Genomic DNA, 11,599 nt, shown 5'->3' on the forward strand with positions numbered 1-11,599 from the left:
GCGAGCACTCCCCGATGGTGTGGCTCCTTGGTCTGGAAATAGGAGGATCCTCTGGGTGTGCTCATCTGGAGCGGCAGGAAGGCGGTGGAATCTTCCAGATCACTCAAGAGGAACTGTCCTGAACACAGTGTTAAGATAGAGGAGCCAAGTAAACCCAGGACGCTGGGGGGTGGAGAAGGAGGGAGATGGTGAGAGAGGGAGGTGGAGAGGGAGAGGGAGGGTGCAAATGAGAGCGAGAGAGAGGAAGGGGTTGAGGGATGGGTGAGGGGGAAGGGAGGGAGGGGTAGAAGCAGGGACGGCTAAGGGAGGGGGAGAGGGAAGAAGGGGCTCCAGATCATGTAAGGCCTACTGGCTAACACTCACCCCTGCTCCTCTTATACCCTAGTTAAACATCCCTCCATCCAGCGCCACTTCTCCTCTCTGCCAGCTCTCATAACACACCATCACACACATCCCTCTTTCTCTTACTCTCTCTCTCTCTCTCTCTCTCTCTCTCTCTCTCTCTCTCTCTCTCTCTCTCTCAGATTCATGGCACGTCAGAGTTCAGATAATAAGACTGTGTATGTGTGTGTACCTGTGCATTTGTGTATGTGTGCAAGTATGTAAATACCAACATTTTATAACCGCAAAAAAGGTTTGCTCTCCACAAAACCCTCTCTTGGTTGTCCTTTGTGTAGCCGTGTAGTTGTGAAAATGAGTGGTTTGTGCCGCAGTGGAGCCAGACTATTTATCAATACTTTTGGAATACTGTGTGATTTATTAGCTAGGTCAGGGATAGTGTGGGCCAAGGGCCCTGGGAGTGAGGAGTCTGGGAGTGAGAAGTCTGGGTCTGAAAGTGAAGAGTCTGGGAGTGAAGAGTTGGGGCCTGAGAATGAGGAGTCTGGTAGGGATGAATCCGGGCCTGTTGGCCTGTGGGTGAGGAGTCTGGGAGCGAAGGTACTGGGCCTGGGGGCCTGGGAGACCACATCCTCTGGTTGCTCCTGCCTGGCCTGAAAGCTGACAGGAATAACAGAGGCTCATTTGAGGCTGAGCTGGGCCTAGTTTCTGTGCATGTGAGGCGTCTGGCTGAGGATGGGTGTCTGTTTTAGTCTATTTCCCAAAGCTGGATTTGATATGCGTGTGAGTGAATACCAGGGTTTTAGTCAAGATAGACCTGAGCTCCTATGAGAAGTCCCATTTGAAGTTTATACAAATCCCCTAATGATGCCAAGAATCGACTGTATCTATTCTCACGCACATGTGTTCGGCTGTGTATGTCATCTGAGATCACACAGAGCAACACTACATCAGTATTGATTATTGGGACGGCAGAGGCAGGCAGCCCAGAATATCGCTCCTCACAGGCACGTATGGGCAGGGCGGGCAGGGGCCGGAGGTTAGGGGCCTGGGGGATGAGAGCTACTAACACGGTCTCCTAGTTCAAAGAGATGGGGCCAGGAGATCCTGGCAGAGGTAGGACCTGGCCCAACCCAGCACTGCAGCAGGCCAGGGAGGAGAACAGACTCCCCTTTCAGAGGGCCGCCTGGGAAAACCCAGGGGGGCCAGGGTCTGAGGAGGGGGACCGCTGCTCGCAGGCAAGTGGACCTACAGGTGCTGCACACCCCCCATCGGCTTCTCCTCCCTCCCTCCCTCCCATCCGCAACAGCATCCCGGCCTTGTTCTCTCAGCATTTACACTCATTACTCACTCCTCACCTCTCTCTCTCTCTCTCTCTCTCTCTCTCTCTCTCTCTCTCTCTCTCTCTCTCTCTCTCTCTCTCTCTCTCTCTCTCTGTCTCTCTCTCTCTCTCCCTCTCTCCCTGTCTCTCTTTCTGTCTTTCTCTCATCAGCATATTCCTCTGGTGCTCTCTCTTTCTCTCTTTCTTATTTTCTCTCTGCCCTTACCTTTCCCCTCCTCTCAGGCTTGGCCAGCCTTGAGACACAGTCGCTTTTTCCATTGGCTACCTTCAGTAACAGCCAGCTAGAGGGTGATATAATGAGCTTGATATAATGGTGTTATTCCATTGGCTGTGTGGCAGTGCTCCACCACTGAGCGCTACAGCCATGCTGCTTTGTGGAACAGGAACCATTCCATAGCCTGTGTTCCGTGTTATTAGCATGTAGCGTGTCCTGGCCGTTGCCGTTGTTGCCCTTGCTGCCTTGCCATCCTGTTCATTTCCGTTTCACATCCAGCTCAACCTCAAACACACTTCCCCGATCCTCAGTTTTTCCCTTTTTCATCTCTCTTTTTCTTCACTCCCACCCTCTCTGGCGTATTCTTCATAACACCTTGCATGTAGGCTGAGGCGACTATAGTAGTGCTTGTTGCCGGCCGTGGCCACAGTGTGTATTGGCACAGTCGCCCAGGTGTCACTCAAGGCCCCATGCTGCTTTATTAATAGTGTTTTATGTTTCTCAGCCGCCTGACATGAATGGCCCATTGAGCCGGGCCAGGCCCACTTCCCCCGGCCCAGCTCGCTCCCACAGCCAGTGAGCAAAGTGGAGGAAGCGCGCTGTGTTCTTTAGCCCTAGCCGCTAAGGTATGTAGTCCTTTCCTCCACCGACCACCTCCACCCCACCCTCCACCACCCCCGGACCCCACTGTCAGCATGCCAACGTCTGATCTGAACAGTGTAAGGGGGTGGGGGCGGGGGGTGTGGGGGTGGGGGGCAGTGGAGTGTGAGGAGAGGGAGAGAAGGGAGAGGCTGACATCACTCCTTCCAGTGCTGGGGGAGTTGTTATTGCTGCCATTCTAGGCCTCAGGGAGCTGGAGCTAGTGTAGACTGGGGGCCTTCACAGAGACTCTGTCATTACACATGCTATACACACACACAACACACACACACACAGTGCACGCACACACACACACACACACACACAGAAACAGAATGCACACACATACTTGCACAAATACACGTGACAGTAAAGACGCACACACACACACACACATAATAAATCTCCCAACACGACACACACACATACAGTACACGCACAATCACACATGTTGCAAGCACACACATACACACCCTGCCCCTCGAGACTTTAATTACAGACCATAGGGATGTGTGGCTGACACTGTTGCATTATCACTCCCAGCATAACCACCAATTATGGCTGAACATCAACTGTAAATCTGCTCTTCTTAATAAGCCACTGTTGGCCTGCAGTTGGCAGCAGCCCGGACCCAGTGCGTGCATGCGTGTGTGTGTCAACAATTAAAGTGCGCCTGTGTATGTGCACGTGTAATATGTCATGTGTTGTGCCTTGTGTTTGTCCATGTTTGTACAGCACGTGTATGGAAACATTCTTTTTTTTGGTTGGTATTTGTGCGTGAGGGTGTGCTTGTGTGAGGATGCTTCTCTCTGCAGTCTCTACAATCCGACTCATTTACATGGGACGTGCTATGTCACGGACACAAGAGGGTACGTGCTTCCACTCGCGAGGCCTCCGCAAGGTCTACATACTGTCCATAAATCTACGGCACACTCATCCCACTGCAAGGGCACGCTTTAAGGCCACATTCACCAAGCTGTTGGTGGCCGTGAGCAGTAATGACTATTGGACATGGATTCAGACGAAGAGAGCAGGTGTCTCCCGGTCTAGGGTGAAATGGGAGTTGTGTCTGGCTTTTCCGTGGAAACTGACTGTCCAAGGTGGTTCATTGCTGTCGGACAGTTGTTCCACTGTACTCAGCTTACCTCCAGTCTGCTGACCTTGGCCCTGTGTGTGTGTGTGTGTGTGTGTGTGTGTGTGTGTGTGTGTGTGTGTGTGTGTGCGTGTGTGTGTGTGTGTGTGTACTCATGGTGGAGATTACCCTGGCTTTAATGGAATAGCTTTAACTCCTGGTCCCTTTTCCTCCCTCACATTCCATTGTCCCCCACCCCTCATCCGTCCAGTCACACACACACGCGCGCACATGGCCTAACGTGACCCATCTCAAGTTGCTCCACCCTGCACTGTCATGCCCAACACATCCACCACCCATCCATCCCCTGCTCCCCCCAGGTCATGGCTCTCCTCCTACCCCACCTTAGGCCCCCTCTCCCTGGCTATGAGCTTTGGCTCTGCCCCTGGCCATCAGAGTGGGCCTTCAGTGTTGTTAAACCAACACATGGCCAGGTCCATTGTTCTAAGCCCTGGTCCAGTGGTCGTCTGTTGGTTTGGCCCCGCCGCTTGATAAGAACAACGTTTGGACAGCGTGTGATCCCCCTTAATCCTAGTGAGCGAGGGTCCGACTGGAGCACTATGTCCCCAGGCGGGAGATTCCTCTGCCACATGCCCCTTCAACTGCCCCCCATCCCCCAACACCCCTCCACCACCACCACCACCACCACCAGTGTCTAGCTAGGGAGACTGGTCGGCTAAGTCATTCAATTGTGTTTCGGACTGAGCGCCTCTGGATTTAAATATTTTTGGACCCATTTCTCAATGAGCTACTTGAATCAACAAGTTGTACCTGCTGGCTACATTCATTCAGCTGGGACTGTTTCTGTACATCACAGGCCAACCCCTGAACTGTCCTGTTTGAGCAGGTCAAAGGAAAGAGTTAAGCTGCTCGGATCCCAGAAATGCACACCACCAATGTGAATTTGGCCAAAACGGGGGAAAGAAAGTCAGAACACGCTGAACGGTTTTGATTTATGAGAGTAGAACCACATTCGATATTCATTTCCGCAGCTGCGGCCAGCTAAAAAAACACATCGCAAATAGAGCGAACTGGGCACCGACAATAGTGCAGTGTATCTCCTGGAGTGTGTGCGTGAGTTACTCTTATTGGAGGAATGTTTCAGGGCTCTTTGGGAAGATTTGCGGCAGATGTTTTCTGATTTGACACATGTATATATGTGTAATCATTGAAAACACCTTTTGGTTACCCAGTGTTGCGTGGGGCTTTTCTTGTGTAATCGAAATGTGCGGTTTTCCAAAGGGAGTGGGTACCCAAGAGTTTATTGGAAGCTAGCAAAACACCTTGGCAGTCAGTTTTCTGAGAAAAGACAGCTTACAGAAAAATTCCCATACATTCTCCCTGCTTTCTAGAAGTGGAGAAAGAGAGCGACAAACGCCCGGGAAGGAGATTGCGAGATAGAGAGATGAAGAGAGGTGGATTAGGAGTGATAATAGCCAGTCAGATGAGAAGATAGATTTGCTTGCACAGAGATCGTGGAGAAAGCCATACATGATTGCATATGGCTTCCTGAAGGGGCTCTTCGCTCTGTGTGGCTGTTTGATTTAAAGTCAGGTGTAGTATACGCCATGCTGGATTCATAATGTAGAGGACCTTGTATTGACATTTCACTGGAGAATCTCACACTCAGCCCCACTAAGCCTGGGGAGCTTCACCTTGAAACCTGGATCCCAGTGCAACCCTGTGATCTTTTAGGAGTGTGGGCTCCAGCTTCTATGTTTGGGAGGTTACTTGTAGGTTGTAGGAGAGCGCCGTAAAACACAGGGAACTCGATATTCATACGAACGTTTTGTATGTGTGTATGTCTATGTGTGTGTGCGTCTCTCTGCACGTGTGTGTGTGTGTGTGTGAGAGAGAGAGAGAAAGAGAGAGAAAGAAAGAGAGAGAGAGAGAGAGAGAGAGAGAGAGAGAGAGAGAGAGAGAAATTGGAGACGGGATGGGGGTTGACAGGCTGGATCTGATTACCGGGTGGAATGGCTGGGAGGGTTTGCGGTGGAGCGTTTTCTCAATAGTACATTCCTGTGTCGAAACAAAGCGCAACTGCTCTGCTGCACGCTGCAAGCTGAGACAGGCTCAACGAGCAGTCAGAGCCCGACATCAGGGCAGAAGATGTAAAAGGCTTTAATGAGCCCCTGAAGATGACTCGCTAACAAAAAGGCTATGTCTCGGTTCTAACATGAGACCCGATTCTCATATGTTTGAGCAATCAGTCCTGCAGATACTTTGACGAGGGGTTGGATGCCGTGACGGCTTTTATCGTTTTTGGGGGGAGCATCTCTGGGTTGGTGTTCACAGGCCTTATAGGTTTCAAATGAGGTTGGAAGGGCCTTTAGCTGAAGTTAGCATGCTATTGGGAGGGTATCTGGGAGAGTGTGTTTTTACCTGCCACGGCTGCCCATCTCCCAACATCTTCAGGTCTCATTGTAGCTGTGGTAAAGTTCTGTAGCCGTCCACTCCCATGCTGAACTGGTATCAACACATTATTTTATCCCCCCCCCCCCCCCCCCGAACCGTTAGAGCAGTTTGTCTAGTATGTTTGTGTTCTCCTATCTGCCATCAGTTATCAACAGTTTATCTCCCTTTTTCCCATGTGCCTTCTCTCTCTATCTTCTTCTCCATCCCCCATCTCACCACACCACACTACAGCACATCTCTCCTCAAGTCCAGGCCTGGGCTTTGACACGAGTCAGTGAACAACACAAGAGTTTCCCATGCTGAAAGCTGATAAGGAGGCCTTCCTCCCCCAACTGTGCCAGCCCTGCCAGTGTGTGTGTGTGTGTGTGTGTGTGTGTGTGTGTGTGTGTGTGTGTGTGTGTGTGAGTGCAGGCACGTGGGGCGGGGCGACGGGGTGAGGCAGTGGCATGGCTTCATCTAGGTCTTTGTTCCCTCCACTGCTCCTGCTGGTAAATACCACTCCCCCCCCCCACACACACACACACCTCCTCCTTGCCTAGTTTGATTTACTACACAGAGGAAATAACATTACGTTTTCTTTTTTTCCCCTTAGTCTTTGTTCGGCGGTGTGTTTACTATTCGCCGTATGGAAAATCCTTCAGGAATGTGGAGGAAGTGGGTGTTTCCTCTTGGTGCTGGCTTCTTAATGGTACTGGGGCGTGGGTACTGGGAAGGGAGGGGGCAGGGGGGCGCCCAGGTCCCTGTTGGCCCTAGGTGTTCAGAACCCTGGAACTACAGTAGGGGCTTTTGGTGAAATAGGCTCCATTAATTATAGTTATGTGCCAAATAACAGTTGGTTTGTTAGATACTTGTACACTTCAGGAAAATCCCTTGTGTTTTTCCTTTTACTGTCCGGATCTCTCTCTTTCTACCCCTCTCTCCCCTCCCTATTTTCCCCCTCCCCCTTCCCCCCTCCCCTCTTTCTCTCTCCCTCTCCCTTTCTATGTGTCAACATGTTAAGACAATTTAGAAGGGGTTGCAAAGCATCATGGTAGTCTGTTATGGCCAGGTGACATTTGAGCCACGTCTACACACCTGTGGGACAGTGATTGGACACCTGCACTGCAGCCTGCCTTTAGTAGTCATTGTGCCCTTTGGGGTGGGAACCATCATCCTGTGAATAACGTCCGCTTTAATGTAATCAAACACAGTTTTTGTCTAGCTCTCTCTCTCTTTCAAATACACACACACACACACCAAATCACACGTCTTGGCAGCAGCCCGTGAACAAAGTTGAATCATCTGGACTAATGAGGGCCTGAACTTTCCAGAGCAGCTCTCTTTCTGACTGCGTCTGCGTCTGCCCCTAACCACGAACGAGCCATAGCTGCCCACAGACATGCCTGCGAGGAAATGCCTGGCCTCTTAGTGCTCATGGAAGGCTGCGTCAGACGGACAGCGTGTGCCTCGGCGGCCCTGCTGTCTGCACAGCAGCGCTCTGCTTCACGGTGGCTCAGCTGGGAGTCATGTACCTGTTCTGCAGACCATCAACTTTTATTCACTAGGTTTCAGGCTTTATGGCCTCCCATTCGCACCCACATTGGCGGCTGGTAGGTGTGTGTGTGTGTGTGTGTGTGGGGGGGGGGGGGGGGGGGGGGGGGGTTACGTCTGAGTGTGTGTGTGTGTGTGTGTCTGTGGGACGTATTCAGCCCGGGCTCTATAACCCTCTCATCGCTCTCTCTGAGCACCATCCACACTGGAGAGCAACTCATTTAGACTGACATTGTCTCTGTCAGTGAACACAGAATGTTTCTGATTAGGGTTGGTCAAATCACAGCCCTTTTACACACAAGTCCAAATGGAGAGATGAAAGGATAACAAACATAAACACAAATCCAGTCAGCATGTAAGCCTGACAGCCATACATCACCACAGATGAAATTTATAGTCTTCTTCTAGTTTTGGGACTGGAACCCATACTTAGCAGGAGGGGGCTCCAAGGCCTGTTAGTTATGGTAGTTGTTTGAAATAAAACAGTGGCTTCTGACATACTGGTCGTGTGTGTGTCCAAACGGCCATGTTGCTTTCGGTAGATTCCACAGAGATAACATGTAATAATGTGTCTTGGATCAATACTGGTCCTGTAACTGAATCAGCACAGAGGGAAAACAGCAAGCAGGTAACATGTCACGCTCTGAGCATACAGTACATGACCTAATGGATGATAACCGTACACAGGCCATATGTATGTGAACAAATTCAATTTAGGGCAAAAGGGATTACAAAACAACCTGTAATCCATTTTGGGTTCCGAACCCAGCAGGGTTCATGTATACAAGGAGCACGGACATCGCCAGTTGATTGGTCCGTAGGCTAGAGGCTGGCAGGGAGAGCTGTCATAGCCCCCTCCAGTGCAGTCTTGGCCTTGTTTCTGACCCCAGTGTTTACGGCTATCAGATGGGCCTGTAACCTGATCCCAGAGGGAGATGGGGAGATACTGCGGGGGCTGTGGAGATGTATGAGAGGGGGGGGATGGAGAGGGGTGTGTCACGTTGTGAGGTGGGGTTGGACCCAAATGCAGGGGAGTACCGAGGCATAGCGAGGAACACAGGTTTAATTCTCAAAAACGGGAAACAGACAGGGTACACTCAGGGACAAAGGACAATGCTAAGACAAAGACTGGACACAAAGCAGGAACCTAAATACACAGAAACAAACAAGACACAGGTGAACACAATGAAACTAACGACAACTGAACGAGACAGGTGACGACAATGACAGGGAAACACTAGGGCAGGGCAAAACCAAAAACAATAGGGGGGCACGGCTGTGGCCGTGACAGGGTGTGTGAGGTGGGTTTCATTGTGTGTGTGTGTGTTACTTGTGCGCATGTATGTGATAATTGGGAGCAGTGGGTGTTGGCGGCTGTAATTGGTACCTTCTCCAGAGCCCCCTGGGAGAAAGAGATAATTGCAGCTGTAAAGCTGAGCAGGCCGACTGGCCGGCTGACTGGCTGGCTGTCGGGCTGACTGACTGTGTGTAGGGCTCCCTGACTGGCCAGGGAGCCTAGGGCACACACATTGTGGCTCAGGAGGCCTTCTATGCCACGCCCCAGCACTCATTGATTCAACACCCCGCCCTTTCGAGTCTCCCTAGCCTACAGCTCTCCAGGTGTACTATGACGACTAATTGATATGCTGGACCCAACCTATATATGGGTTCAATAGGTCAACAGGCGTAGAATGACAAATGCCCTGGTTCTCCGTTTTCCACCTTGAGAAATGAAAGAATTGTCCTCGTTCACAGGGGCCCATTCCTAATGTCCCGGCTGATGTTTGAGTACGTAGAGGAGCTCCCAGTGTCCAGCCATGATGCCCGCAGTGTGTTGCTGGAGCAGGGGAAGTTTGGGCAGTGCCTGTGCTCTAGGCATTGTGTTTCCAGTCTGTCGCTATCGACAATAGCATAAAAGAGTCACAGTGGCAAGAAAGGTCAGAAAGGGAACGAGAGAGGAAACTGGACCAGCTGGAGCTTGCAGTGCAATGCCCACTTTCCGCTCCAAAGACAAATATTTCACTGTTCTGCTCGCCACTTGATATCATAACAAAAACAGCGAACATGGTTTTGGTCACAATGCACACGTGATTTCAAGTAACCTTGGACGTCTGGCCCTTTTCTGTTTCCTCACAGTTGTTGAGTTTTTTCAGGGCCCATTACAGTTCGTGGTCCATTCAGCCTCCTGAGTGTGTGTGTTGGAGTGTTTTGTGTGTGTGTGTGTGTGTGTGTGTTGAAATGAACCCTGTCCATTGTTGACATACGTCACTGTGGTTTAGGGTGTTTCTCCTGTTTGATGAAATAATGAGGTGATAATATCAACGAGAAGCAGATGGAAGCTGGATTCCAAAGCTGGTTTGGACTTATCTATGTTGCTTTTAAAGTTTTCAAAATGGCTGGCTTTAAATTCAAAGCTAAAGTGTCATAATAAATAATCAAATTATGAGTTGTTTTGTTTAATGAGCTAGTTTTTTACTTAACCGTTATTAATTTCAAAATTCATAGTATGGCTGCCAATTTGAAAGAACCCGAAACATGAACTTTCAAAATGTTGTTTTCTTTCGATTTTACAAAGAATTTCCTGAGATGTCGAGATTGCAATGATTTATGCTGATTGTCTTGAGGTGTGTTATTATTGGTGAGGCCCGCCTAAGTGTGTGAACTACATGTCTGGTCATGTCTCTCTTAGTACTGGCAGTTAGACACACTGCTTAAGTCAGTTAGGGGGAGTGCCCCTGATGTGAAGCAGCAACACACACACATACACACCCACACACACACACACACACAAACACACACACTCCATGAACTTCTATAGCTGCCTAACATGTGCAGTTATCCCAGCCATATCCCTGGAGAAATCCCTGTGGAAAACAGCACATCTTGTGGCTGTGGGTTTCAACCCCAGCATTATCCAATCCCAGGCCTCATCAGAAGGTAACGTGCCTACAGATCATCCAATCCCAGGCCTCTTCAGAAGGTCAACAAGTGCCAGCAGATGATCCCGTTCCTGCTGGCGGAGCCCCCTCATTTGAGGAGGAGGAGGAGCAGGGGTGTTGAACCCTAGAGTTATGACGTGAGAATTCCCCCTGTCTACCTGCAGATTGATGGTGCAGGAGGGAGGGGGGCACTCCTGTGGGGTGCAGAGTGAGGGCCTGGGGTACCCTGCTGACACACACACGCATGCACTCACTCGCACACACACACACACACTCATTCACAGTCAGACTAAGGTAGGGGCATGAGTTACTTGCTGTCTCCCCTCAGACGTAGCCAGTCACCCAGAAAACAGTAGCCCTTGGAGGGGCTGTCAATCATGGCTGCTGAAAGGACAAGGGTTCACTGGGTAACACAGTATTAGAGTTTGCCAACACACACACAGACCTGGGTACATACCCAAGGCTGCACTGCAGAGGCCTGCCTCACTGTAGCTAGCAGACATGTTGGGAGGAAACTTGGTGAAAAATACACAACTTGAGACAGAAAGAGATTTCATGTGAGTTGCAGTTTCGTATCTTTCACCGCATGGTCTTCTAGGCCTGTGTTAACTGTTGTCAGGGGAAGTCTGATCAAACCTGATGTAATTAGGTTGAGGTTTAACGACTCCTTGTCAGATCATGTCAGATCTTGCTTGTGTTGTTGCCTTGAGCATAGCTTAAGGGATGTACCAAATTTGGCAACCCCAATTTTTTTTCTACCACCCACCTGAATGTACCTGGGGGCACCAGGTTGGGAGCAAGGCTCCGACAGGTAGTGTTCCACCTCAGGCTATGGGACCAGGAGTCAGGGTGCGGAGACGTGTGACTGCATGTGGAGACACACTTTGCCAACGGTGACAGGATCAGTCAGCGCTAGCCGAGCCCAGAGGGAGGGGGATCAGTCAGCGCTAGCCGAGCCCAGAGAGAGATCTGGAGAGAGCGTCTTAGTTACTCCTGCTCAGACGGCATGTCTCCACATGGACATGCAATGTAACACTGTGCCCTGTGCTAGG

Source organism: Hypomesus transpacificus, chromosome 11 (assembly GCF_021917145.1).
Source record: "Hypomesus transpacificus isolate Combined female chromosome 11, fHypTra1, whole genome shotgun sequence".
Lineage (NCBI taxonomy): Eukaryota > Metazoa > Chordata > Actinopteri > Osmeriformes > Osmeridae > Hypomesus > Hypomesus transpacificus.